This window comes from Neovison vison, chromosome 13, assembly GCF_020171115.1.
Source record: "Neovison vison isolate M4711 chromosome 13, ASM_NN_V1, whole genome shotgun sequence".
In the NCBI taxonomy this organism is placed as follows: domain Eukaryota; kingdom Metazoa; phylum Chordata; class Mammalia; order Carnivora; family Mustelidae; genus Neogale; species Neogale vison.
In genome coordinates this window covers 17,549,682-17,576,440 of record NC_058103.1, presented here as the reverse complement: position 1 = coordinate 17,576,440, position 26,759 = coordinate 17,549,682, and the positions used below count along the sequence as shown (strand labels likewise).

Genomic DNA, 26,759 nt, shown 5'->3' with positions numbered 1-26,759 from the left:
AAACTGCTGCAAGGCACAAAGAAGGCTATTCTAGAATGATTAAAAAGGTCAATTCTCCAGGAAGAGATGATAATTATAAATACATGTGCACCTAACAGTAGAGCACGCAATTATATGACACAGACAGAACTGAAGGGAGAAAGAGTAACTCAACGGAAGAAGGAGTTTAATAAACCACTTGCAATAATGGGTAGACCCCCAGAGAGATCAATAAGGACCCAGAGGACTTGAGTATCTACAACACTATAGACCTACTGGTCCCGATACATGGATGTGGGACACCCCTCGCAAGGGCAGTGGCACACACACTCCTCTCGAGCGCACTAGGGACTGCTCTGTGGGCTGGGTCCCAGGCTCGGCTACAGGTGGGGGGCGTTCCCACAGCTCCTGGTACACAGGGACCACTGCATGGCAGCGATGACTGCCTCTCAGATGTGCTTGGGTCTCTGTCTACATAAAGGCGTCTGTTCCCTTGAATCGTCAGCCCGTTTCAGCATTTGACAAATCTTTATTACCATTGCTGGGCCCCCTTCTAAGTGCTGGGGAACAGAGGTGAACGGCAGCAGCCAGACCAGTTCTTGCCACCTCCCGTTAGACTAACTCCTAGTTAGGTTTAACACGTTTACTGATACTGTAAATGTTCCCTTCCGTTTTATTTTCTAAGAATCTAAAGTTTCTATGTCATAAATACCATTTTAATACTTATTAGCAGTCATCTTACTCTATTCCTTTATGATTTCTCATAGTTTCAGGAGATGACCTTGTTCTTTTTTTCTCCAGATAATGAATCTTATCGTCTACAACGTGATAAGCTGGCCTCCTTTTATAACTTCTATTTTCAAAATTTGTATTGGAGTGTACTTCTAGAGGAATGTTAAAGAATGTTTAAGGTAAGAGTGGTCATTTTCCCCTTGTATGTGTGTATATCTATACACACACATACACACACATGCATAATATTATGTTAAGCCATGTCCATCTATTCCTATTAAATAAGAGTTAAAATCGAGACCTCGAGGAGTCAAAGCAATCTTGAAAAAGAAAAGCAAAGCTGGAGGTATCAGATTTCAAGTTATATTACAAAGTGGTAGTGATCAAAACAGTATGGTACTGGCATAAAAACAGATACATAGTTCGATGGAATAGAACAGAAAACCCAGAAACGAACCCTAAATTATAAGGTCAATTAATCTTCAACAGAGGAGGAATGACTACACAATGGGAGACAGTCTCTCTTCAACCAATGGTGTTGGGAAAACTGGACAACAACATGCAAAAGAAAGAAACTGCACCACTTTCTTATACTCCACAAAAAAATAAATTCAAAATGGATTAAAGACATAAATGTGAGACCTGATGCCATAAAAACCCTAGAAAAGAGCACAGGCAATAATTTCTCTAACATCATCTATAGCAACATTCTTCTAGACATGTCTCCTGAGGCAAGGGAAATGAAAGCAAAAATTAACTATTGGGACCACATCAAAAAATAAAAAGTTTTTGCATAGTGAAAGAAACAAAACAAAAAGGCAACCCACTGAATAGAGAAGATATTTGCAAATGACATATCCAATAAAATATAAGTATCCAAAATGTACAAAGAACTTCTAAAACTCAACGCCCAAAAACCAAATAATCCAATTTAAAAATGGGTAGAAGTCATGAATAAACATTTTTTCAAAGAAGACAAATCCAGATGGCCAACAGACACATGAAAAGATGCTCAATATCATTCATCATCAGGCAAATGCAAATCAAAACCACAATGAGCTATCACCTCCCACCTGTCAGAATGGCTGAAATCAACAATACAATGTTGGTGAGGATGTGGAGAAAAAGAAACGCTTATGTACAGTTGGTGGGAATACAAACTGGTGCAGCCTTTGTGGGAAACAGTACACAGGGTCTTCAAAAAATTAACAACAGAACTACCCTAAACCCAGTAATTGCACTTAATGGGTATTTACCCACAAAGCCAAAAACACTAATTCAAAGGGATACACCCATCCCTTTGTTTATAGCAGCATTATTTGCAATAATCAAAGTATACAAACAGCCCAAGTTTCATCCACAGATGAATGGATACAGAAGATGTGGTATATAGAGACAATGGAATATTATTCAGCCATAAAAAAGCATGAAATCTTACCATTTGCAATGACACAGATAGAGCTAGCACGTGCTATGCTACGCAAAGTAAGTCAGGAAAAGACAAATATGATCTCACCCACATGTGGAATTTAAGAAACAAAACAGATGATCAAAGGAAAGGGAGAAAGAGAAAGAAAAACCAAGAAATAGACTCTTAACTATAGAGAACAAACTGATGGTTAGCAGAGGGGAGGCGGATGGGGTCAATGGGTAAAATAGGGGATGGGGATTAAAAAGTATACTTCCCAAGATGCAAGAAAATAAAATAAAGTGACAAAAACATTTAAAAAGTGGAGATACAATCAGGGACATATGTTGAACTTTACCAAATGCCTTTAAGCCATTTTTAGCATTTATGGAGCTGTTTATGTGAGTTTTCACCTCTTTTGACCTATTACTTGGTTCAAGATAGTCCCACCCGCTTGTGGTGCATTTGGTTTTTAAACATAACCCTGTGCGATTCTATTTGTTGTTATTAATTTTTGAATTTTGCACCAGTCTTCAGAAATTGGATTTTTTTTTCAGTCATTTTTCCTTTTTGGTGTTGTCAGTGTTATGCCGGCTTCACAGAATAATTTGGAATCTTTCCTTCTCTATGGTCTGGCATGGTTGGTGCAGCTTCAAACACATGTAATTAGGGGCGCTTGGGTGGCTCAGTCAGTTAAGCATCTGACTCTTGATTTTGGCTCCGGTCATGGGATCGAGCCCTGCTTCGGGCCCTATGCTGGGCCTGGAATCTGCCTGGGGTTCTCTATCTCTCTTATAATAAATTATAACTCTCTCATAATAGATTAATATTTTTAAAAACATAGCAATATCCTTTCCTTGGAGGTTTATAAAAATTCAAAGTGGGCTAAAGCTCAGGGTTTTGGGGGAGAGTTTTATGAAAACTCAGTTTCTCTCCTGATTATTGATCCATTCACACTTTCTAGTTAGTTCTTCTGGGGTCAAACTGCTGATTTATATCTTCTCAGAAAACTATCAGTTTCAGTTGATTTTCAGCCGAATTTACATGTGGTCAAGTACAGAATCCTCCAAGAATCTTTTTTCTTTTCTCTGCATTAGCGGCTATTTCCCCATTTTAATGTTCAATTTTACATATTTGGCTCATTCCTACCCCAACCCCCATTAGATTACTTAGACCTTTAAAAAGTCATCCAAGGACACATGCTGTTCGAAGAGTAGCCTACTGACCATGTGCATGGCCCAGAGACTGAATAGCTGGAATCAGGGATGAGGATGAGGAAGGCAGTGGGGGAGGGGCATTCAGAAAACATTTAAAAAGTGCGGACGGCCCCTGCACATGTGCCCTGGCCTTGAACATCCCATATCTCCTTTTCACAAGTCCCCCTCACCCAGTAACACGTGACGACTCCCACCCTGTCTTCAACCCCCAGCTGCCACCTCCTCTTGGAACCTTTCCTGGCTTCCCTGGGAAAAGTCAATGCCTTTCCTCTGACATTCAAGTTTACTTTTTTTTTAATTAAAAAAAAGGTTTTTTAAGATTTTATTTGTAATCTCTACACCCAACATGGGGCTCGAACTCACAACCTCAAGATCCAGAGTCTCAGGCTTCCATTGACTGAGCCAGCCAGGTGCCCCTAATTTTGAAAACTTAAAAAAAAATTTATTTAGGGGCGCCTGGTTGGCTCAGTGGGTTAAACCCTCTGCCTTCAGCTCAGATCAGGATCCCAGGGTCCTGGGATCGAGCCTCAAATCAGGTTCTCTGCTCAGTGGGAAGCCAGCTTCCTCCTCCTCTCTCTCTTTCTCTCTCTGCCTGCCTCTCTGCCTACTTGTGATCTCTTTCTGTTAAATAAATAAAATCTTTAAAAATTTTTTTTAAATTTATTTGAGAGAGAAAGCACACAAGCGAGGGGAGGGGCAGAGGGAAAGAGAGAGAAGCAGACTCCCCGCTGAGTGGGGAGCCAGATACGGGGCTCAGTCCCAGGACTTGGGGATCATGAGCTGAGCTGAAGGCAGATGCTTAACCAACTGAGCCACCCAGGCATTCCATAATTTTGAAAACCTTTAAACACAAAAAATTAAAAGAATAAAACCAATGGAATGAACTCGTGTTAACATTCTATCATTTTTGCCTCAGATCTTTTTTGTTAAAAGCAGCATTACTCGGAAATTAAAAGCGCTTCCTTCCATCCACCGGCACCAGCTCCTTCTTCCCCTCGCCCAAGACCACAAGTGCGAGTGTAGTAGCTACTGCAACACGTCTGCATCCCTAAATCACAAACAGTTTTGTCTGTGATCGCCACGGAAATGAAATGTTCCCGAACGGTATTATTCGGCAATTTCCCATTTCGTGCAATACTGTTTGAGGTTTATTTATGCTAATACCGATCGCGCGCGCGTTTATTGAGATAGAAGTTACAAAACATAAAATCTCCCAATTCCGTGTGTTTTAACTGCTGCGTGAGATCCCATTTGTAGTTGTCTGCTCCATCCCCGTAGACGCTGAAGACACTGACGTGGAGAACTCTTTTGTGCTTCCAGCCTTCCTGCCCTAGATACCCTTGGAGCTGTCTCCTCAAGCACACGTGTGAGTTTCTCGAGGTAATTATACACCTAGATGCGAAACTGTTGGTCATAAAGTATGTACCGTTGCAGCTTTGAATGTCATTGCGGAAACATCCGCGGTGCTTCGTCCGCCATTACTCCAGCATTTCTGCAGCTGTCGCCACGATCAGTTGGCTTGCCCACCTGCCCCCTCCCCCACAAGTTACCAGAGGACATGTGTGTGACTGGCACTCAGTGAACACTTGACAAATGTCAGGATGAGCTCACTGTCTAGCACAAGAGATAGATGCTAATGGGACAAGTGCATTAATAAAGGCTATGAGACCTCTCCTGGTGGGGATCCAGGGAAGGCTTCATGGAGGAGGCGGCATGGGAGCCGGAGTTTGAAAGGCAGGAAGGGTCTGACCGAATGAGGCTGGGGATGACAGAATGACTGGGCTGGGAGGAGGGGGTGGGTCAAACGGCCTGGGCACCTTGGATGTGACCGAATGGTGGTTCTTAGCTGAACCATAAGGGGGCTATCCCCGCTCCATGCAGGAAGAGCCTTGAGCCAGAACAGAGTGTGTGGGAAGGTGGAAGGAAGCAGGAAGACAGGTTGGAAAAGGTAAGTGGGTCTAACCCAAGCTCAGTCTCCAATGGCAGGCTCTGGGGAGCCAGTAAGAAGTGACCAGGTCAGAGATGGGCTCAAAGATGACTCACCTGATAAGAGGCAAATCGCTGGGGTACCCAGGCCCTGGAGTAGGAGTAGGTCAGAGAGCCTGCCCCCCCCCCTCCACATCTCTCCTCCGTCTCTGGGGATGGATCAGGTCACCGGGCCTGGACTTCTGCCCCAGACCCACAGCAGAGTGCTGGGACTCAGCCCCTCCGCGTCCTCTGCTTTGCAGTCCTGTGAGCGCAGGCCGTTGCTGCCTGTCCCCTTCATTCTGGCTGCTCTAGGCAGGTGTCAGGCCAGGGGACTGGGGAGACCCTCCATGAAGCATGAAGCCAGGGCCCCTGCATTGAATCTCGTGCCCTGGCCTAGCTCAGCCCGTCTGATCAAGCCTGCAGTGCGTCCCAGGGCCCGAGGTGATGGTGGGGCGGGAGTCCTGTCCTTCTGTATTCCCTGCAGTCCTTCAGCAGAGCCCAGCTCTGGGCACCCGGCCCAGAGTAGAGGGAAAGGGGAGACACGCACGACCTTCGCTTCCAAGTCCTTTTGTCTTAAGCCACTTCAGCAAAACCACCAGCAGCGGGGATAGCAGGTGAGCGGAGGTTGTCAGCCATGCTCGGGAGAAGGGGCACTCCTCGGGAGTCGCACAGGCCTGGACCCGCTCTGGGTCTGGCCGCTCTGGAGCCGGCAAATGTATGTGCGCCTGCGTGTGGTTGTGGCTGTTAAAACCTCTCTGAGCCTCAGTGTTCACATCCATCAAGTGGCGCACTCACACCTGCTCTGCCCCTCCCCCAGGAGTAACAAGGAATGTGAGGTCACTCAGTGGCACCAGGACCTCAGGGCAGGGACACGGTTCAGGCTGTCGTTCCACTGGCTGAGCAGCTCTCCCCAGAGCCTGGCTGCGTTTGCAGGTCTGGGCACATGAGCCCCCAGTCCAGAAGGACTCTAGTCCTACCGAAGGACAGACGTCCCCCACACCTGTCCCCCATGCCCCACACACACCCTCTGATTCTGGGAAGACCAGGCCATCTGCCCGCTCTTTTGGAGGGAACAGCTCAGTTCAAACAGTGCCCGAAGCTGTCCACACTGTTGGTCAGCCACAGCCACCAAAACGTGGCCAGCCTGCCCAGAGACCCCGGACAGCCGCCACTGAGCCGGTAAAGGGGGGAGCGCATGGAAAGAACGGGGTTCCGGGTCTCTAAGCACACGCAGGTATGTCTGCCTTTCTGCTTCCTGCCGTTCCCCCACCCCCCCACCCCGGGGGCTGGGCTGGCCCCCTGAGGCAGGGATTAGCTCACCAGGTTGTGAACAGAACACTCAGAGAGAGAAGTGAAACAAGCAGATAATGAAGAGGGTAGAAACTTGGCTCCCATGTGCCCCCAGACAAGGTGTCTGTGTGTGCCTTGTCCCTCGTGCTCCACGGCCCCCAGCAAAACCCAGTTGCTGTCCCCAGGGCCTCATTTGTTCTCTGCAGCATTTCCAGCCTAGGGTCCCCTCACTGCCACTCAGACACCTGAGGCGCTGAGGCCTCCATGTCAAAGCCCAGCACACGGCCACATCCCCAGCCACGTGGCCACAGGCACATCGTGCCCATCTGTACCTCCAAAGACCTCAGGATGCCCTTCTCTTTTGACAGGATCCTATGGCCAGAGGCCAGTGTCCCTCTCGTGGGGCACAATTCTGGGAAGACTCGGCCCATCTTGTCTTAGGAGTGCTTGTGGGGAACAGCAGGATGGAAGGGTGGGGACGACAGCCCGGGGGATCCCAGGACACTTGGATCCTGGTTTTGAAAACGGCTCCAGGCTTCAGTTCCCTTTTGGAACAATCCGAATCACCAGGAGGAGGCAGGGGGTGACTGTGGGCATCCCCCTGCCCCCGCCACCCCACCCCTGCCTCTCCCTGTTTCGGCAGCCACGGGTGCTGGGGAGTAACATGGCAGCTTGGTTGCCGTCCCTGCCCTAGAAACACGGGACGCAGGGGTCCGGCCACAGGCGTTCTTTGTAAGAGCTGCCTCAGTTTGCCCAGGGCGGTCTAGACAGATCCATGACAAGGACACACGGTACACCATGAGCTGCCCGGTTCTCATCCTAGCTCCCCCTGGAACCCTGTTCTGCACAAGTTCACCGGCCAATTCACGGCAAGAACGGGGGTCCGGTCCACAGCACCCAAGCTGATAGGTGAGTAACGCAGGAAAACGGTGGCTTTCCCAAGACAGAGAGAGGACACAGGGCCCTGCCCCAGGCTAAACAGTGTTTTAAAGCAGCTGCCCTCACTTCCTCAGAGTGTTGTCATTACGGCCGTTCCCAGAGCGAGCCTGCCTGAGGCTCCAAACGCCGGGTGGTCTCCTGCATTCTGGACACTGCGTGCAAACAGCTCCCAGGACTTTATGCCCATCATCTCTGTGGTTCTTCCACCAGCCGCTTCCCAGGAAGAACCAGAGGAGAGACAGTGTCCCTGGGCCGTGACAGGCAGCGGGGAGGGTACAGACTGGCAGCAAAGTCCACAGGGTCCCCGGTCACCAGTGCTTGGCTGTGGGGGAGTTCTGCTAAATATCACAGGCAGCCAACAGAAGCCCTCAGGGGCCAAAACACAACCCCGGGTGCACAAGGGAGGGATGGCCTGCCTTCCAAGCCTTCGAGGAGTGCCCTAGACTGTCCACAGGGGACAGCGCATACCCCATAGAGGGAAGAGCCACATTTTCCCGCAAGAAAGCTGGAAACAGCTTGGATCTACACCAGTGTCCAGGAATAGCCCTTCCCATCTGTAATAAATGGGTGACATGTTTTCAAAGCCCTTTGACCCAGCTGGGGAAGGTGTTTTCGTGCCCAGCTGTCAGGTAGGAAAACCAACAGCAGGGGGCCAGCCAAATAGGGCTCTGGTCCAGAACCTATGCCATGCTTCTCCACGAGTGGTTCCTTTCCAGGAGCCTCTCCGCAGCCTGACCCTGCCTCTGCTGGCGGGGAGGGACACACCACCAGCTTCTCAGGATGGGGCAATGGTCCTTGTTCTGGAGACCCTCAGGGCATCCCAGCAGAGGAACCGGACACCAGGTAGGTCCTCTTTTCTCTCTGGCATTGTACTGTCACCCCATGGGCAGCTAGTTCTGATCTGGTTTACTGGGAACCCCATCCATCCCTTCCCACAGGTCCCCTTGGTGATTACTGGTGATCCCCCCACAGCCCAAGCCCTGCTGCAGAATCACCAGGGTCCAGCTTCTGGGGCTCTGTGCTCAGGGACTGTGTTCGAAGAGCGCCACCTCATGCGCCGGGAACAAGGCGCATGGAACAAGGAACACTCAGATTAGGCTGGGCTGGGCAGGAACCGCCATCCTGCCCTGCAGTCCGAGGGGGAATTGAAGCCACTGGCCCCGTGGGTCCGCTCCCAGCTGTGGTCACAACAGCTGGCACCCGGACAGAAAGGAGAGGTGCGATTGCCCCAAGAGCCCCAAGGAAACTGTCCCTTGTGGGAACACGATGGGAAGGGAATTGAGTGACTTTGTCTCCCCTCTTCTAGCTGCTTTCTTTCTAACTTGAAAACATCTTGTAAAGAAGGAGAAAATGCTGGCGCTGTCCCCTCTGACTGACAGCCGCCTCCACCCCTCAGGAGGCACTCAAGGCCTCACACTGCGAGGGCTGGTGGCGGTGGGAGGAGAGGAGAGAGGAAGGGGCCTCATCCACACCCCTGTGCTGGGCCAGGGGTGTAGGAGACCTGTGTGTAGGTGAGAGACCTGGAGCAGCTCTCTGCGCCCTCTGTGCCTCAGTTTCCTCCCCTGCACCATGGCGCTGGCTGGCTCTAGCGCTAAGGTAAAATATAGCTCTCTCCCTACCTCAGTTTCCCTGGAGAGAAAGGCATCTGCTTCAGACAGAAGGAGGACAAGACGAATTTGGGAAGAGTTCACCTCCAAGAGCCACAGAAGCAACAGTAGTCCATTTCTCCAGGGGACAGGTGTTGGGGAGAGAGCAAGGGTGAGATGCTACACCCCGGGGTGGCGTCGGGAGAAGGCCATCCTGCCAACATGGTTCCCTGGCCTCTTCTCCAGTGAGACGCAGGCCGTCAGAGGAGAAAGTCCATCTCCTCATCCCCTTCCCACAGCAGCCTGAGAACTTGCAGGTGGCTTTCAACAAGGCCAGTACAGGGACTGAAGCCTGGAACTGGGCTGCCCCCTCAGGGCTTCCTCTCCAGAAGCCAACTCTCCCTCTCTCCCAGAACCCACAAGGAGATAGAGGCCCACAGTCCCCTCTGCTCGGATGAGCGTTTTTCATGAGCGATTTTCTCCTGTCCCCAGACAACTCTTATCCTTGCAGTGTTCACACCCGAGAGCCCCTGCAGAAGTTGTAACCTCCTCCATTCTCAGGGATGGGAAAAGAGGGCCCTGCAGTGGGGGAGGTCATCCACCCCAGATTGGACCAGGAGCCTGGAGAGCAAGATTGGCCCTTGCCCCTCCAGAGAGCATTAGATGGTCAAGGCAGTGCCTGGGAAGACAGCTCTGTAGGACCTGCTAAGTGACCTCAGTGAAGCCTCAGCACCCCCCGGCCTCAGTTTCCCCAGGTCCTACACCCAAATCCAAAGTTTCTCTCTCAAGGCCAAGAGGGGGATGGATGCAAGAACCTTTCTCTGCGAGCATATGAGAAAAGGTGGCATCCTCTAGTCCAGGGGGCCCAGGAGCCCAGCCCACCAGTACAGAATGAGACCCCTACCCGGCAGCCAGCAGCGGTGACGCTGTCGTAACTCATAACGGTGCAGTACACTGCGGGGGAAGCGCACCCCCCTCCCAGCCCAGCCCAGTGAGTGGGCGGCACAGCCCTGGGGAATCCCTGGGTGGGGGTACTCGCAGAGGCAACCCACCTGGCTGTCAAGCAGGCGGAGGCTGGGGTTAGGGGTGGGGAGGGGTGAGGGGAGCCTCCCGCCCACCCCCCCAAACCCAGCGAAGACAGTCGACCAAGCTACGGCCTTCCCTGGTGGGCAGCTCATTCCACCCTTCCCTGGGTCCAGGCCGGCAGCCAGCCAGCGTGCCAAGGGACTGTGGCGCAGTCTCCCCCACCCCCACCCCGCCCAGTCCGAGGTCCCGGAAAGCAAAGGGCAAGCAGTCCCTCCCCGCCCCCTCCCCCGTCCAGGACCCGGATTCCGCGCCCCTTCTCCCGGCCTGATCAGTCCTGGCTCACACCACCCGCATGCTCACCACATCTGCGCCTGGGCGTCACGGCCCAGCCCCAGGCAGGGTGCCCCGGCCGCCGGGATGCGGTGACAGGCAGCACGCTCCTTACCTGGGAGGAGACAGCCAGCCGGTCCTCCTCGCGGGCCTGGTGAAGCCAGCCCCACCTGGCAAGGGACTGTCAGCAAATTCCCCTCTGCATCACCGCGGGAGCGGCATCCCGGCTCCTCCCCGGCTGGAGCCTAGCTTGGCTCCGCCCCAAAGCTGCTCAGACCCACCGGGGAACCCAGGAGGGATTATCATATACAAAGGCCCGGGCTCCGCCTCAGAGACCCTATCTCTTCCAGGAACCATCTGCAAACTACCATCGCAAATGCACAAGGCTGCCGATCCCTGCAGCCATGGCTCCGGCACCCTCTGATGCCGTGGGCCTCGGCAGCTATCTTGCAGCTCTCCGCCCACCCTACAACCTCACCCCTACCCCAAGCTCTCCTCTGAGGCGTGTCTTCCTTGCGAACCTCCCCACCGGGCGCCAGCCAAAGCAAGGAAAGACGCAGAACGACACAAAGGTAGCAGGGTTCTGCCCCGCCCTGGGACCGGCTCCTGGTGCCCAGTAGCTAGTACTCCCTCTTTCTTCCCCAGCAGAGAAAAGATCTACAGATTGGCCACAGCCCTGCCTGGGAGGCCCAAAGGAGTGGGCTGGGTCATTTGCAGTTAGCCTGGGCCACTGTCCCCTTCCTGTCTCCAGTTTCATCAAAGTCCTGGCTATTGGGCTAGAGACGCTACTTTGGGCCCTGGAGGCAGGTACCCCTGTTTGAACCCCCAAAGAGCCGTATGCAGAGTAAGGGGTAGTAGGGAACTCACTCTCTTTTTCCCAGACAGGGGCCCGCCCAGGCATGTTTATTTTATAGACATTATCCCGTACTATCAGTATAATGGCTAATGGGTGAGGAGAGCTGAAAAGGGACTGTCTACAGTTTTATAAGGGTAAGATATTGATCATTAGGAGTTATTAGCAATCAGATGAGAAGACCTTAGAGGAAGCAGCTGAATACAATGTACAAGATGCTGTGGGGAGGGGAGCTGTGCCTTCCTGGGGTGTTTCTCAGCCAGATAAATGCAAGAGCAGCATTTAAGAACTCTAGCTGCCTGGATTCGAATCCCCGCTGGGCCATCTAAATATGGGGCTTAACCTCTCTGAGACTCATTCTTTGCATATATAGAATGAAGGAAATAATAACAACATTGGAAGGCGGTTATGAGGATGAAATGAGATATTGTGCACGAAGTAGATGCTCAGTGAATATTAGTGGTTGTTTGCCATCGTTACTGTCCTGGGTACTGGCAGGAGAGAGAGAAGCCTGAACAGAAGCAGCTTGTTGTCTCTTTCCTCTGCTTCCTCATTACAGAACTAGTGTCTGACCTCAGGGTGAGAGGGCTTTAGAATGTAATGGGGCTTTAGAAAGGCCCAGTGTTAAGTGGAAAAAAACATGGTCTTCAGATGCAGTTGAACCTTTGTTCAGATCCGGACTTTTGTCTCTTACTAGCTATGTCACCTTGTACAAGTTGCTTAACCACTCTGAAATTAACTTCCTCATCTGTAAAACAGGCACCTTGACACAAATAAAAGGAGTCCGATTACAGTACCTACCTCACAGGGCGGGTAGGAATATAAAATGCATAGAAGGTACTTAACTCAGTTTTCCACATACAGAAGAAGCAGGTCACTGTTGATCTCTCCTTTCTTGGAAAGACCTAGATAAAGTGGAGGGAAGACCCAACACTGAAATTCCCAGGCATCCTGGACTGAGTGTCCTGGGAGGAGACTGAAGGGTGGGTCTTCTAGCCCAGATCAAGAACTGGTTTCAGCAGCTCTCCAAGCCCTCTGCCAAGGTCCCATCCACATAGAACCTGCGCAGCCTGCTTCCCTAGTGAGCCTGACCCCTGGACATGCCCTCGGCCCAAGGAGCCGAGGCCAGAATGGAAAGCTGGAAGCAGGTCTTCAAGGACCTCAAAGACAAGGCTCAGAGTTTGAGTTCAAAGTTTGAGTTCAAAGTTCAAGTTCAAAGTTTGAACTTTACTAGGTAGGCCCTGGGAGCCATGGAAAGTGTTTGAGCAGCAGCAAGGGATAAGACGGATAAGCCCACACCTAAGTCACTCCTGCTCCTGGAGGCAAGACCTAGGAGGCATCAAGGATGTGCACTAAAGGGAGACACAGAAGAGGAAGAACAAGAGCCCATGAAAATGCCAGATGAGCATTATAGTGATATAATCGAAGACATGACCCCTCTGTCCTAACCAGTGTCCTAACCAGCTGAACACCAGCCACCTAGCTGAGGGTGAAGCTGGTAGAAGGTGCTCAGTAAAGGTGTATGAAATGAATAGCTGAGGCTTTGTGGGCTTGGGGAGGCGTTTGAAGGAAAGGTGCTTCCAACTCGTGGGTGCTGAGAACATTTTTCATGCTCTTATGTGGACTGAGGTAGGAGTTCTATGAAAGACAATGACTACTATGCTATTGTCTTTATGACTGTTTTGTTAACCGCCAGTGCCTTGTTTGAGAACATAATCCAGAACAACAACAAAGAAACCAAAGGCTCCTGAGCCATCCAGACAGATGGAACTGTCACACTGTCAGAATTGGTGCTTTTTCTGCAGAAGAGCACCTTGTAGATATCTTCAATGAGAGCCCACCTACATTTACTCTACATACAATTTCAGCAGATCCAGGGTGGCAGAGACTGCCAAGTGTCCCCTGATCGCTTTCCTTCCCACTTCCTTTTAGCAGCAGAGCTTCCAAGATTTAAACTGGATTCATGGCTACCTTGCCAGAGACTACATTTCCCAGCCTCCCTTGCAGCCAGGAGCAACTACAGGACTAAGTTCTAGCCAATGGGAAATGAGTGAAAGTGACATGTTTCACTTCTGGGCCACACTCTTAAAAGGAAGCTGCCTGCTCCCCACTTCCTCTTTCCCCTTGTGCAGACTGGACCATGGGCATGGGGATGGGTGGGGAGCTGCTTGATGAAGCTGGCAAGGACAGCACCCTCGGGTTGCCCACTCAACAAGACATTAAGAACATAAGTTGCATGATGACCTGGAGGAGAAGAGCCTCGGATGGCTGAACACCTTGGTCTCTGTCACAACAGCTGAACCAGAAGCCTAACTGACAAACGTAGTCTCCTGATTGTCAGATCCACAGCAGATGAGCAGGAGCACACCGGAAGAAGAAAGGACTCATAAATAAGCAAGTGCAGTGAAACAAGCAAAAGTCAAGAGCAAGAGAAGATAGAACAACTATGAAACAAAGTCAGAAGTCTTCTAGTTCAGGGTCACTCGGAGAGGCCTGGGGACATCATGGCATTACAGGGTAATGTTGGAAATACGCTACATCATTAAGAGAAGGTTAATTCTGACCAAACGTTTTCATTTAAGATGAAAACAAGGTTAATTTAGAAAGTATTTCTGATCTAAAATGGTTAACATAAAATAAAACATATGTTTAAAGGTAGAGACCTTCAGCATCCAGAAAACTCAGCCATCCAAGGTGACACTTTTCTTCAAGAATCAGAAAGCAGAGATTTTGGTTCATTGATTATATTTCTTCTTCCCTACTAGATTATGGATCAGATCGTACCTCCTTTTTCTTTTAATTCCTATTATCTAGCACAGTGCCCTGACTCAATAAATACTTCTTTTTTTTTTTAAAGATTTAATTTATTTTATTTGACAGAGATTACAAGTAGGCAGAGAGGCAAGCAGAGAGAGGAGGAAGCAGGCTCCCTGCTGAGCAGAGAGCCTGATGCGGGGCTCAATCCCAGGACCCTGGGATCATGACCTGAGCCGAAGGCAGAGGCTTTAACCCACTGAGCCACCCAGGTGCCCCTCAATAAATACTTCTTAATGGCGTTGTTGCAAGGCGGGGAGGGTAGATTCCAGAGCTTAGCAAGGTAATTTTGATTATTGATCAGTGAGATTGCCTGAGGTTCTCGACCATCCCAGTGAACAAGTGCAGGAGCATAGCCCTCAGAAGAGTGTTATGGGCCCACAGTGACCCTGGGACCTCCCCACTATTGTCTAGAAATCATCTCATCAGAAATTCCCCTGAGCTCATAAAGACATACATACACAAGGATGTTCATTGCAGAACTGAATGTAATTGCAAAAAAACAAACACAACTGTATACAACCTACACAACTGTTCATGGCCTTTCTGGACTGCCCAGATGAGATGCTCAGGAAAACTCAGTATGACAGGGGAAAGGTGGGACACACAGGAAGAGTCAGCAAGATGGGCTAACTCCCCATTTTTCATTAGACTCCACTGGTTTTAGGCTTCAAGGCAGGAAGGGTACACCTGCCTGAGTCCCCAACACCCTAGACCTGGAGCTGGGTCAGCACTGCTGGGTGCTGGATAAGACTGCTAGGGAGTAAGCAGGGGAGGGTGGCTGTGGGTCCAGAGGTGATAGACACGAGACTCCACAGATTTTGCTATAGGACCCAGAATGTAAACTCATGCCACTAACAGGGACAGTATTTTTAAGGCAGAATCACATCACTATTCATACCTTAAATGACCATCCAGATACTGTAGGGTATCTGCTGCGCCCCAAGAACCAAATCAAAGCTTTCCAAGAATGTGGATCCATGTTTGGGGTTTGGGTTTCTATCACACACTCTAATCTGCTTTTCTGAACAGGAGGGAATTTGATTTCCTGTGCAGAAGGGAGGGGAGCAATGTATTGGGGGTGGAAAATGATTTTCCCAGTTTATTCCACCTAACCAGACATGAGATTATAGATTTCAAGATAGAACAAGGCCTCAGGCTTAAGTCCAGAAATATAGCACTGACCCCTCATTGGAAGCTGGCATTCCCCAAGTTGGGGGGCCAGAGTGAAGCCAGGCCCCAATAACCACTTGGCCCTCCATGGCAGAGCCTCCCCTCTGCTGGCACAGCCTGGCCTCCCTGCCCCCCTTCCTCCTGGCCTCAGACTAGGGCCCCACTCACCAGTGCTCTACCACTTAGATGTTCTTAGCTAGTAGTAGCCTCTTTTACTAGTGCTTCTCTCCCGGAAGACAGGAAGTTCATGACTGGTGAGAGGTCACTTTTATCCACCATCAACCAACAGCCGCTGCCAATTATCAATATTAGAAACTTCTGGTGGGCCAGGTCAGAGCAGATGCTGATGACATCACAAAGGAAGCAGCTCTGTTGTGCTAGAACTCTGTTGGTATTTGAAAGGGAAGGTTCTCCCATCCAGAACTGAGACAACTGTGAGCATGACCAGACAGATCTTAGTGTTCGAAGCTTGTGCATTTTTATCCCAATTCTGTCTTGAGTCTGGCTGATGCCCTGCAGGATTAGGTTGATAAGAATACTTGAGTCTTTGGGATAGGGAGGGAGACAAACCATGAGTGACTCTTAATCTCATGAAGCAGACTGTGGGTTGCTGGGGGGAGGGGGGTTAGGAGAAGGGGGGTAGGGTTATGGACATTGGGGAGGATATGTGCTTTTGGGTAAATTGGAGGGGGAGGTGAACCATGGGAGACTATGGACTCTGAAAAACAATCTGAGGGGTTTGAAGTGGCGGGGGGTGTGGGAGGTTGGGGTACCAGGTGGTGGGTATTATAGAGGGCACGGCTTGCATGGAGCACTGGGTGTGGTGAAAAAATAATGAATACTGTTTTTCTGAAAATAAATAAATTGGGGAAAAAAGAAAAAAAAAAAAGAATACTTGAGTCTTCATGTTGATATTCCATTAAGGCTAACTGCTCCCCACCTCCATCAGGGGGATTCTCACAGGACAGAAATACGGCTTTCCTACTGGATTTTCTCTGGACTATACAGAGAGGATCCCCTCTTCACTGCCAGGCTCTCTAAATAACATTTTTAAAAAGATTATTTATTTATTTATTTGAGAGTGAGTGAGAGAGATCACAAACAGGGAGGGGAGATTAGAGGGAGCAGACTCCCCACTGAGCAGGACACCCAGTGAGGGACTCGATCCCAGGACCCTGAGATCATGACCTGAGTGAAAGGCAGTTACTTAACCGACTGAGCCACCCAGACACCCCCATTGCCGGGCTCTTGAAATCAACTGTTATATCCATTCCACTGGGAACTGGCATCTGTTTCAGTAATGAGCCCTTTTTTGGTTTGGTTTACAGCCTTTGTTAACTTCATGAAATACAATACACATACAATAATGTGTATATATACAAAATATAAATGAGATTAAATAAAAATATGATTATTTGTTTTAGTGAATAATCATATAATTATATATGATTATATGGATATAATGAATATGATCATATTTATAATGAATAATCATAAATTGAATATGAATAATCATGAAGCATATATGTGATGAATATGATGAATAATCATATTGATGATTATGAATCATAATAAATAATCATAAAGCAAAGTTGTATAACCACTACCCAAGTCAAGAAATAGGACATTATTACCAGACATTTCCCTGTGTTGTTTCACAATCGTACACCTTCCTCCTCTATCAGATTGTCATCCAGAGATGTCCTGACGTTGATGGTAATCCTGTTTTCCTTTTCTTTACACTTTTACCATCTGCAATCAGTATAGTTTGGTTTGGTCTGTTTTGTAAGTGCGTATTAATGGAATCAGAGTCTCTATGTACTTTACATCGGGCTTCTCTTCCTCCACATATTTTTAAGATTTATCTGTGTTTTAGCATACAGCTGTAGTTTATTCCTTATTATTGCTGTATTATGCACTAAAGTCTCACCTTTGGTTGACCTTCTGTCTCTGTGGAAGCAGAAAATAAAAGGTAAGGCAGAGTTGTAAACTGCCTGGCTGAATTTTTGGAGGATTGCCCCAACATAAACACACAGTCCGTCTTCAAAGACCAGCAGATGTTTTTTCTGTTGTTGTTCCAGATGTTTAAATAAATCTCTATCAAATCAGCAGCTGGCCACAAAGCTAATGGAATAGGGATGTCAGTGGCCACACACAACAAAAATATAGATTGTGCAAAATTAGTTCAGAAAAGACACTAAGCAAACAATTTCTGCTACAAGAAGCAACAACAAACTCTGGAGAAAGACAATAATTCCCAGAGTTGCCACATTATAATATTCAAAATGTCTAGTTTTCAACAAAAAAATTATGAAGAGAAACAAAAAAGTATGGCTCATATACAAGAAAAGAGGTGATTAATAGAAATTGTTGCTGAGGAAGCCCAAACATTGGACTTCCTTAAAAAGACTTTAGGTCAACCAGTTGAAATATGCTCAAAGAGGCACCTGGGTGGCTCAGTGGGTTAAAGCCTCCGCCTTCAGCTCAGGTCATGATCCCAGGGTTCTGGGATTGAGCCCCGCTTTGGGCTCTCTGCTCAGTGGAGCCTGCTTCCCCCTCTCTCTCCCTCTGCCTGCCTCTCTGCCTACTCATGATCTCTATCTGTCAAATAAATAAAATCTTTTTAAAAAATGCTCAAAGAGTTAAAGGAGACCATGAGAATGATGTCTCGCCAAATAAAGAGATAGAAATTATAAAAAAGAAAAAAGGAAATGATAAAAAGGAACCAAATAGTAATTCTGGATTTTAAAATACAATAACTGAAATGAAAAAATTCACCAGACAGGCTCAACAGCAGATCTGAACAGACAAAAGAAGGAATAACCAAACCTAAAGATAAGTCAACTGAGATTATCCAGTCTGGGTAGAATACAGAAAAAAAAGAAAAAAAGAAAGAAATTAAAATGAATAGATCCTAAGAGTCTTGTAGGACACAATCAAGAATACCAATATGGCATAATGGGACGGCCAGAAGGAAAGGGAGGGGGACCGAAAGAATATTTGAGGAGATAATGCCCCATATTTTTCAAATTTGATGAAAAACAATCTATTCATCTGAGAAAATCAATGGAGTACTCATAGGATGAACTCAAAGACATTGACACCAAGGCATATTATAATTAAACTGTTGAAAGACAGAATCTTGAAATCAGCAAGAGAGAAGCAACACATCTTGTACAAGGAATTAACATTCTGATTTATTGTTGGAAGTCAGGGAGACCAGAAGGCAGTGGGATGACATAGTCACAGTGCTGAAAGAAAAGAATTGTCAATTAATAGATTCTCTATCCAGCAAAATTATCCCTCAAGAATGAAAGAGAGGGGTACTTGGGAGGCTCAGTGGGCAAGCATCTGACTCTTGGTTTTGGCTCAGGTCATGATCCCAGGGTTGTGGGATCAAGATCTGTGTCAAGCTCTGCACTCTGTGGGGAGTCTGTTGGAGATTCTTTCTCTCCTTCTCCCTTTGCTCCTCCCCCCGCTCATGCTCATCCTTTCTCGCTCTCTGTGTCTGTCTAAATAAATCTTAAGAAAAAAAAAAAAAGAATAAAATGGGACTCCAGTGTGGCTCATTTGGTTAGGTGACTGCCTTCTGCTTGTGTCATGATCCCAGGGCCTTGTCTGGAGCCCCATGTGGGGCTCCCTGCTCAGTGGGGAGTCTGCTTGTCCCTCTCCCTCTGCCCCTTCCCCCACTTGTGCGTGCTCTCTCTCTGTCTCAAATAAATAAATAAGATCTCAAAAAAAAGAAATGAAGGAGAAATAAGACATTTATAGATAAACAAAAACTGATATAGTTGACCACCTGTCTTTTGAGAAATGCTAAAGAGAATCCTTCAGGTTGAAATGGAAGGACGGTAGACAGTAATCTGATTTCATATGAAGAAACAAGAAACACTGGTAAAGGTCACTGCATAGGTAAATATAAAAGTCAGTGTTAATGTATTTTCTTTCTTTCCCATATTATTTAAAATAAAACTGAATAAAACAAAAAATTATAAATCTTTGTCAATAAACACACAATGTATAAAGATGTAATTTGTGACAATAGCAACATAAAGGTGGGTACAGAGCTATGCAGGGGCAAAACGTTTTGCATACTACTGAAACTAATCTGAGCTAGATTGTTACAAATTAAGATGCCAATTGTAATCCTCAGAGCAATCACTAAGAAAATAACTCAAAAATACATAGTAATTAAAAAATGACAGTGGCGCCTGGGTGGCTCAGTGGGTTAAGCCGCTACCTTCGGCTCAGGTCATGATCCCAGGGTCCTGGGATGGAGCCCCACATCGGGCTCTCTGCTCAGCAGGGAGCCTGCTTCCCCTCTCTCTCTGCCTTCCTCTCTGCCTACTTGTGATCGCTGCCTTGACAGGCAATAAATAAATAAAATCTTAAAAAAAAAAAGAAAATAGAAATAGTATATAAACATATATAATAATCATTATATAAAAAAGGTCACTCTATCAAGAAGGCATGAAAATTGTAAACATATATGTATTCTATCAAATATATATTTGATATATATGTATATATACATATATATCATATATATGTATATAACATATATGTATATTATCAAAATATATGAAGAAAAAGCTGACAAGATTAGGGGAAGTAAACAGTTTGACAATAATGCCAATTTTGATAATGGATACAACTAGATACAGATCAGCAAGGACATAGTAGACTTGACAATACTATGAATGAACTAGACCTAAGAGATGACTCTGGAATGCTCCACCCAGCAACAGCCCATTCTTCTCAAGTGCGCATGCAGCATTCTCCAGTATAGACCTTAGGTTGGGCCACAAAACTGTTCTCGATAAATTTAAAAAGATTGGAGTTATACTAAATATGTTCTCTGAACACAATGGAATAAAATTAGAAATCAGTAACAGAACTAAATCTGGAAAACTCAAAAACATGGAAATTAAACAATACATCCTTAAATAACCCAAAGTTCAAATAAGAAATCTCAAGGGAAATGAGAAAATATATTGAGATGAATAAAAATGAAAATACAACTTCTATAATTGACGATATGTGATGAAAGCAGTGCCCAGAGGGAAATTTACACGTGTAAATGCCTCCACTAAAAAAAGAACAAAAATCTTTTTTTTTTTTTAAAGATTTTATTTATTTATTTGACAGAGAGAAATCACAAGTAGATGGAGAGGCAGGCAGAGAGAGAGAGAGGGAAGCAGGCTCCATGCTGAGCAGAGAGCCCGATGCGGGACTCGATCCCAGGACCCTGAGATCATGACCTGAGCCGAAGGCAGCGGCTTAACCCACTGAGCCACCCAGGCGCCCCAAGAACAAAAATCTTTAACCAATAACCTGTTCTTCCAACTTAAGAAACCAGAAAAAAAAGAGCAAACTAAGCTCAAAGAAAGTAGAAAGATGGGGTGCCTGGGTGGCAGTGGGTTAAAGCCTCTGCCTTCGGCTCAGGCTCAGGTCATGATCCCAGGGATCTGGGATCAAGCCCCGCATCGGGCTTTCTGCTCAGCAAGGAGCCTGCTTCCTCCTCTCTCTGCCTGCCTCTCTGCCTACTTGTGATCTCTGTCTGATAAATAAATAAAATCTTTAAAAAAAAAAAAAAGAAAAGAAAGTAGAAAGAAGGAAAGAGTAAAAATTGGAGTGGAGGGGCGCCTGGGTGGCTCAGTGGGTTAAGACTCTGCCTTCTGCTCAGGTCATGGTCTCAGGGTCCTGGGATCGAGCCTGGCAACGGGCTCTCTGCTCAGGGGGAGCCTGCTTCCCTCTCTCTCTCTGCCTGCTGCTCTGTCTACGTGTGATCTCTCTCTGTGTCAAATAAACAAATAAAACCTTAAAAAAAAATTTGGAGTGGAGACAAATGAAATAGAGATCAGAAAAACAACCAAGAATCAGCAAAACCAAAAGTTGAGGCTCAAAAAGATTAGCAAAACTGACAAACCTTTAGCTAGACTAAACAGAGGGAGAGAAGACTCAAATTATTAAAATAAAAAATTGTGGGGACATGACTATTGACCCTACAGAAATAAAGAAGGATGATAAGAGAATATTATGAACAAATATATGCCAACAATCTAGGCTCTTTAGATGAAATGAATAAATTCCTAGACACACAATCTACCAAAACTGACTCAAGAAGAAGTAGAAAATATGAATTGACCAGTAATGAGTAAAGAGATTGAATCAGTGATCAAAAAAGTTCCAACAGAAAAAACCCTTGTGCCTTGTCAGTAGGATTGTAAACTAGTGCAGCAGTATGGAGGATCCTCAAAAAATCAAAAATAGAACTACCATATGATCCAGCAATTCCACTTCCGGGAGTATATCCAAAGGAAATGAAAATATTAACTTGAAAAGATATCTGCAATCCCATGTTCATTGCAGCATTGCTTCCAGTAGCTAAGACATGGAGACCATCTCAGTGTCCATGACCAGATGAATGGATAAAGAAATCCTGGCGCGCGCGCGCGCACACACACACACACACACACACACACTCACATTGGAATATTCTTCAGATGTAAAAATGAGGAAACCCTGCCATTTGCAACACCTTGGTTGAACGTTGAAAGCATGATGCTAAGGGAAATAAGTCAGACAGGGAGGCGAAATAAAGCTTTGCTTGCCCTTAAAAAAAAAAAAAAGAAAGAAAGAAAGAAGTCAGACAGGGAAAGACAAGTAGTATACGATTTCACTTATATGCGGAATCTAAAAAATAAAATGATGAATAAACAACCAAACAAAAAGCAGAAACAGACCCCAAAATAGAGAAAACAAACTGATGATTGCCAAAGGGGAGAGGGGACGGAAGACGAACAAAATGGGTGAAGGGGAGTGGGAGAGGCAGTTATGGAATGAGTCAGTCATGGGACTGGAAGGTCAGCGCTGGGAATACAGGCAGGGGTGCTGTGACGGTCTGTGTGGTGACGCGGGTAGCTACACAGGTGGGAGCATAGCACAATGATCAGACTTGTCGAATCACTATGTTGTACACCTGAAATGCATGTAACGTTAAATGTCGACTTTACTTCCGTTTTTAAAAAGTTCACATTTTGGGGGAAAGCTTGGGTGGCCCAGTCAGTTAAGTGATCTCTCCCCTCACCTCACGCTCTTTCTCTCTCTCTCAAATAAATAAAGTATTTTTACAAAATTAAAAAATAAAAAGTGTACAATTCATTTTTAGCATATTCACAGAGTTGTACAATCACAATCTGATTTTAGAACATTTCTGTCATGCTGAAAAGAAACCTCACGTCCATTAGTAGTCATTTCCATTCCTCTACCCTATCCCTCCCTCAACCCTAGAATCTACTGAACTACTCTCCGTATTCATAGACACGCCTGTTCCGGGCATTTCATGTAAATGGAATCATCCAATATGATTCTAGGTCTTTTAAGACTGGCTTCTTTTATTTATGTATTTGTTAAAGATTGTATTTATTTATTTAACAGAGAGAGAAAAGTCACAAGTAGGCAGAGAGGCAGGCAGGGGGGAAAGGGGGGAAGCAGGCTTCCTGCTGAGCAGAGAGCCTGATGCGGGGCTCGATCCCAGGACCCTGAAATCATGACCCGGGCTGAAGGCAGAAACTTAACCCACTGAGCCTCCCAGGCACCCCTGGCTTCTTTTACTTAGCATAATATTTCCAAGGTTCCTCCATACAGTCCATTTACTTTTACTATAATTGTTCATGTGGTTGGGCTTATGTCTACCATCTTGCTCTTTTCTTCTATTCATGCCATTAGCTCCTTTCTTCTTTCCTACCTTCTTTCAGATTGAGTATTTTTAAGAGCCCATTTTATTTCTGTTGCTATGTTAGTTATTCCTCTCTCTTTTTCTTTAGTAGTTGCTCTAAAGTTTATAATAGGCACAATATGCATCTTTAATTTCTCACAGTCTACCTCCAAATAATATTATGGGACATAATATTATATTATATCTCTTCACAGATAACACCAGAAACTTACAACACTGTAATTCCGTTTCTTCTTCGTTTGTGGGTTTCTGTCATACATTTTACTTCTACATCTGCTGTAACTGTTTAGTACATCGTTATTATTTTTGCTTTACATAAACTTATTTTTATTTTACATAGATTTTTAAAAAAGATTTTATTTATTTATTTGACAGATGGAGATCACAAGTAGGCAGAGAGGCAGGCAGAGAGAGAGCAGGAGGCAAGATCCCCGCAGAGCAGAGAGCCCGATGTGGGGCTTGATCCCAGGACCCTGGGATCATGACCTGAGCCGAAGGCAGAGGCTTTAACCCACTGAGCCACCCAGGCGCCCCTTTACATAGATTTTTAAATGGAGGGAGGAAACATCTCTTACTTTTACCATGTCTGGTATTTATTTCTTTCCATTTACTTCTTTGTGGGGAGTTGAGTGTCTCTACCTTGTATCATTTCCCTCAAGCCTTTAACACACCTGCCGGCAATGAATTCCCTCAGCTTTATTACCGGATACAGACTTCTAGGTTGACAGTATTTTGTTCAATTCAATTAAATCTTAAAGATTTAATTCCTAGTCTTCTGTCTTATATTGTTTCTAATGAAAAGCCAGAGATTATTTTTATATTGTCCTTTGTGTATGTAATGACTCCTCCCTCAGCTCCTTAAAAAAAATTAAAAAAAAATTTTTTTTTACTCATTGGTTTTCAGCAATTTAAACATGACATGGCTTGCTGTGGTTCTCTTTGTGCTTGGCATTGATTTAGTGTTTTGGATCTGTGGGCTTATGTTTTTCATCCAATTTGGAAAAAATTCAGCCATTATGTTTTCAAATACGTGTCTGCGTCCCCCCCGGAGTGTAATGACATATATAGTATTCCAGTTGATATTGTCATAGTTTGCTGAAACTGTTTCTTTTTTCAGACAGTTCTCTGCTTCTCCTGCAGCCTCGTTAGAAGACACCAAAACCTGCGGGGGAGCCCCATGCCTTTAACTGGAACTCAAATCTTTATAAAGCAATGTATCCTTTCCATCAGATTTAGTTGTATATTTGAAAAATGAAAAAGAGGGGCGCTTGGGTGGCTCAGTGGGTTGAAGCCTCTGCCTTTGGCTTGGCTAGGTCATGATCCCAGGGTCCTGGGATCAAGCCCCACATCGGGCTCTCTGCTCAGCGGGGAGCCTGCTTCCCCTCCTTTCTCTCTCTGCCTACTTGTGATCTCTGTCTGTCAAATAAATAAATAAAATCTTAAAAAAAAAAAAGAAAAATGAAAGAGAGTGCAAGGATGTAATCAGCATTCAGAATAGTGGTCACCTCCACAAGAAGGTGGGGAAAGGTGATGGGAGGTATACCATGAATATTTGGCTGTACTGGCATGCTTGGTTTCCTAAGCAGATAATAAGGGAATGAGTTTTGGGGTGTTCTTTTTAAAGATTTTATTTATTTTTGTGAGAGAGACAGAAAGAGAGGGAGAGAGAGAGCACACATAAGCAGGGGGAGCAGCAGGGGAGACCGATGTGGGATGCGGGACTCGATCCCAGGACCCTGGAATCATGACCAGAGCCGAAGGCACCCATGTATCTGACAGCCACCCAGGCATCCCAGAATTTGAGATTTTTGTTGTGCTATTCTTTGTACCTTTTTGTTTAAAATATCACTTAATTTTAAAAGACCACAAGGATATGAATCTCTGCATGTCAAAATCTCCAAGGGGTGCCTGGGTGCTCAGTCAGTTAAGCGTCTGCCTTCATGATCTCAGGGTCCTGGGATCAAGTCCCAAGTCAGGTTCCCTGCTCAGCAGGGAGTCTGTGTCTCCCCCTCCCTATGCGCCTCCCTCTCATGCTCGCTCTCTCTTAAATAAATAAATAAAATCTTAATTTTTTTTAAATCTCTGAAAGTGTAATGAGAGCATTAAATGAGATATTTGAGCATAGAAGATCTGCGTCTAGATTTTAGCTCCCTGGCACTGTTTTTCCTGTCCTTCGGAGATGCATCCTTGGTGCTCTGCCTCGTCTTTCTGTCACCTGAAGCTGCTGGCGGGGCTCCTGTGACTTAGCGAGCAAGGGATAGAGGCGGTAGATACCCATGGTTCATTCGTGGAGTCTGGTGCCTCGAGGCTGGTACTACCTGCTTTCTAGAATATTTTCCTCCTGACTTTATTATCAGCATATTATTGGTATGCAGGAAAAAATGACCAACATGCAAAAGCCTTTATGCTGCAGCGAGAGATTTCTCCCAGATTTCATCTCCTCTTTAGCTGAGCTAGGCTTAATCCTCTTAGCTATGTTCACGGAGTCCTTTCAGCTGCTTCTAGAACTCTTCCCTTCCTTCTGTGTCTCTCCGTCTGACCAGCTGGAGAACCAGCTCCCTCCCTGCCCTGGGCAATTCCCTCAGCAACATAGCGGAGGCGCATGAGGGTGGCTAACATGTGTTAGACTTGAACTTGTTGAACCCTCATGACAACCCTACATGGTAGATCCTATGATCGTTCTCACTTGATCTTCGAAATATCTCGGGTATGGAAAATATCACTGTTCTCATCTAGAACCCTTTAGGGATGAGGAAACTGAGGTTCAGTAATTTGGGCAAGGTCCCCCAAGCAGGAGGGGACTCTGCTAACCCTGAACCCGTTTCTCTCTCTAGTCACTGGGTTTCTTGTGGATGGCCGGGAGGACTTCCGGGGCCACCTGTAGAACAATGAGAGACAATAAATCATGGTTGATGTAAGTGGTCTGTTGCACAGCAATATTGAACTAAAACAGTTGCTGAAAATTAGATTGTAGATGAACGTTTTCTCCATATTTACCCTGTGTTGTTAAGTGAAAAAAAGCAGGTTATTGAACAGTATATACAACGTGATTTCACTGTTGTTAAAAAAAAAAAAAAAGGCACTTAATCTGAATCTGTCCAGTTCCTGAGTTGGGGAGTGTGTTTGGTGTGGAAGGATGCTCGTATCCCTAACAAGATGTTGGTGAGTTCAGACCCCATCGCCTGGGCCACCATGACTGGAGCCCGAAGGTGGGGGTGGGGCGTCCCTCTCTCGGAAGAGAGAAGCTCTGCCACCTGTGGCCCTCCCAGGGCATTCTCAGGCTCCAGAACCAGCCCTGTGACTCCAACCAGTGTCATTCCACTTCTTCCTCCTGTCTACCAGCCGGTGAGGATGGTCGGCGTGCTCAGTTTTGGGTGGCACCAGCCACCTGATCTTCAGGGCCAGGGAAAAATAAAAATGTTTGGCTCTTGGTTCAAAAATTATGAAGAATTTCAGGGCGCCTGGGTGGCTCAGTGGGTTGAAGCCTCTGCCTTCGGCTCAGGTCATGATCCCAGGGTCCTGGGATGGAGTCCCGCATCGGGCTCTCTGCTCAGCAGGGAGCTGCTTCTCCCTCTCTCCCTGCCTGCCTCTCTACCTACTTGTGCTCTCTGTCTGTCAAATAAATAAATAAAATCTTTAAAAATAATATGAAGAATTTCAAGACAGCAGAGCATTCAGCCAAGCATGGGGTGCTTCTGGTCCT

General features: G+C 46.5%; 1 protein-coding gene across 2 annotated transcripts in view; it reads right to left on the bottom strand.

The window, feature by feature from the left end:
* TMEM63C (transmembrane protein 63C) overlaps nucleotides 1-10,645 on the bottom strand; it is a 70,868-nt gene extending 60,223 nt beyond the window's left edge. Inside the window, exon 1 of one of the 2 annotated variants that reach the window (XM_044231243.1) lies at nucleotides 10,591-10,645. The gene's annotated coding sequence lies outside the window, so the exon portion shown is untranslated. Of the gene's footprint in view, nucleotides 1-10,505 lie in introns of both variants that reach the window. The other variant, XM_044231242.1, reaches the window with a different exon arrangement.
* Nucleotides 10,646-26,759: the final 16,114 nt, after the last annotated feature.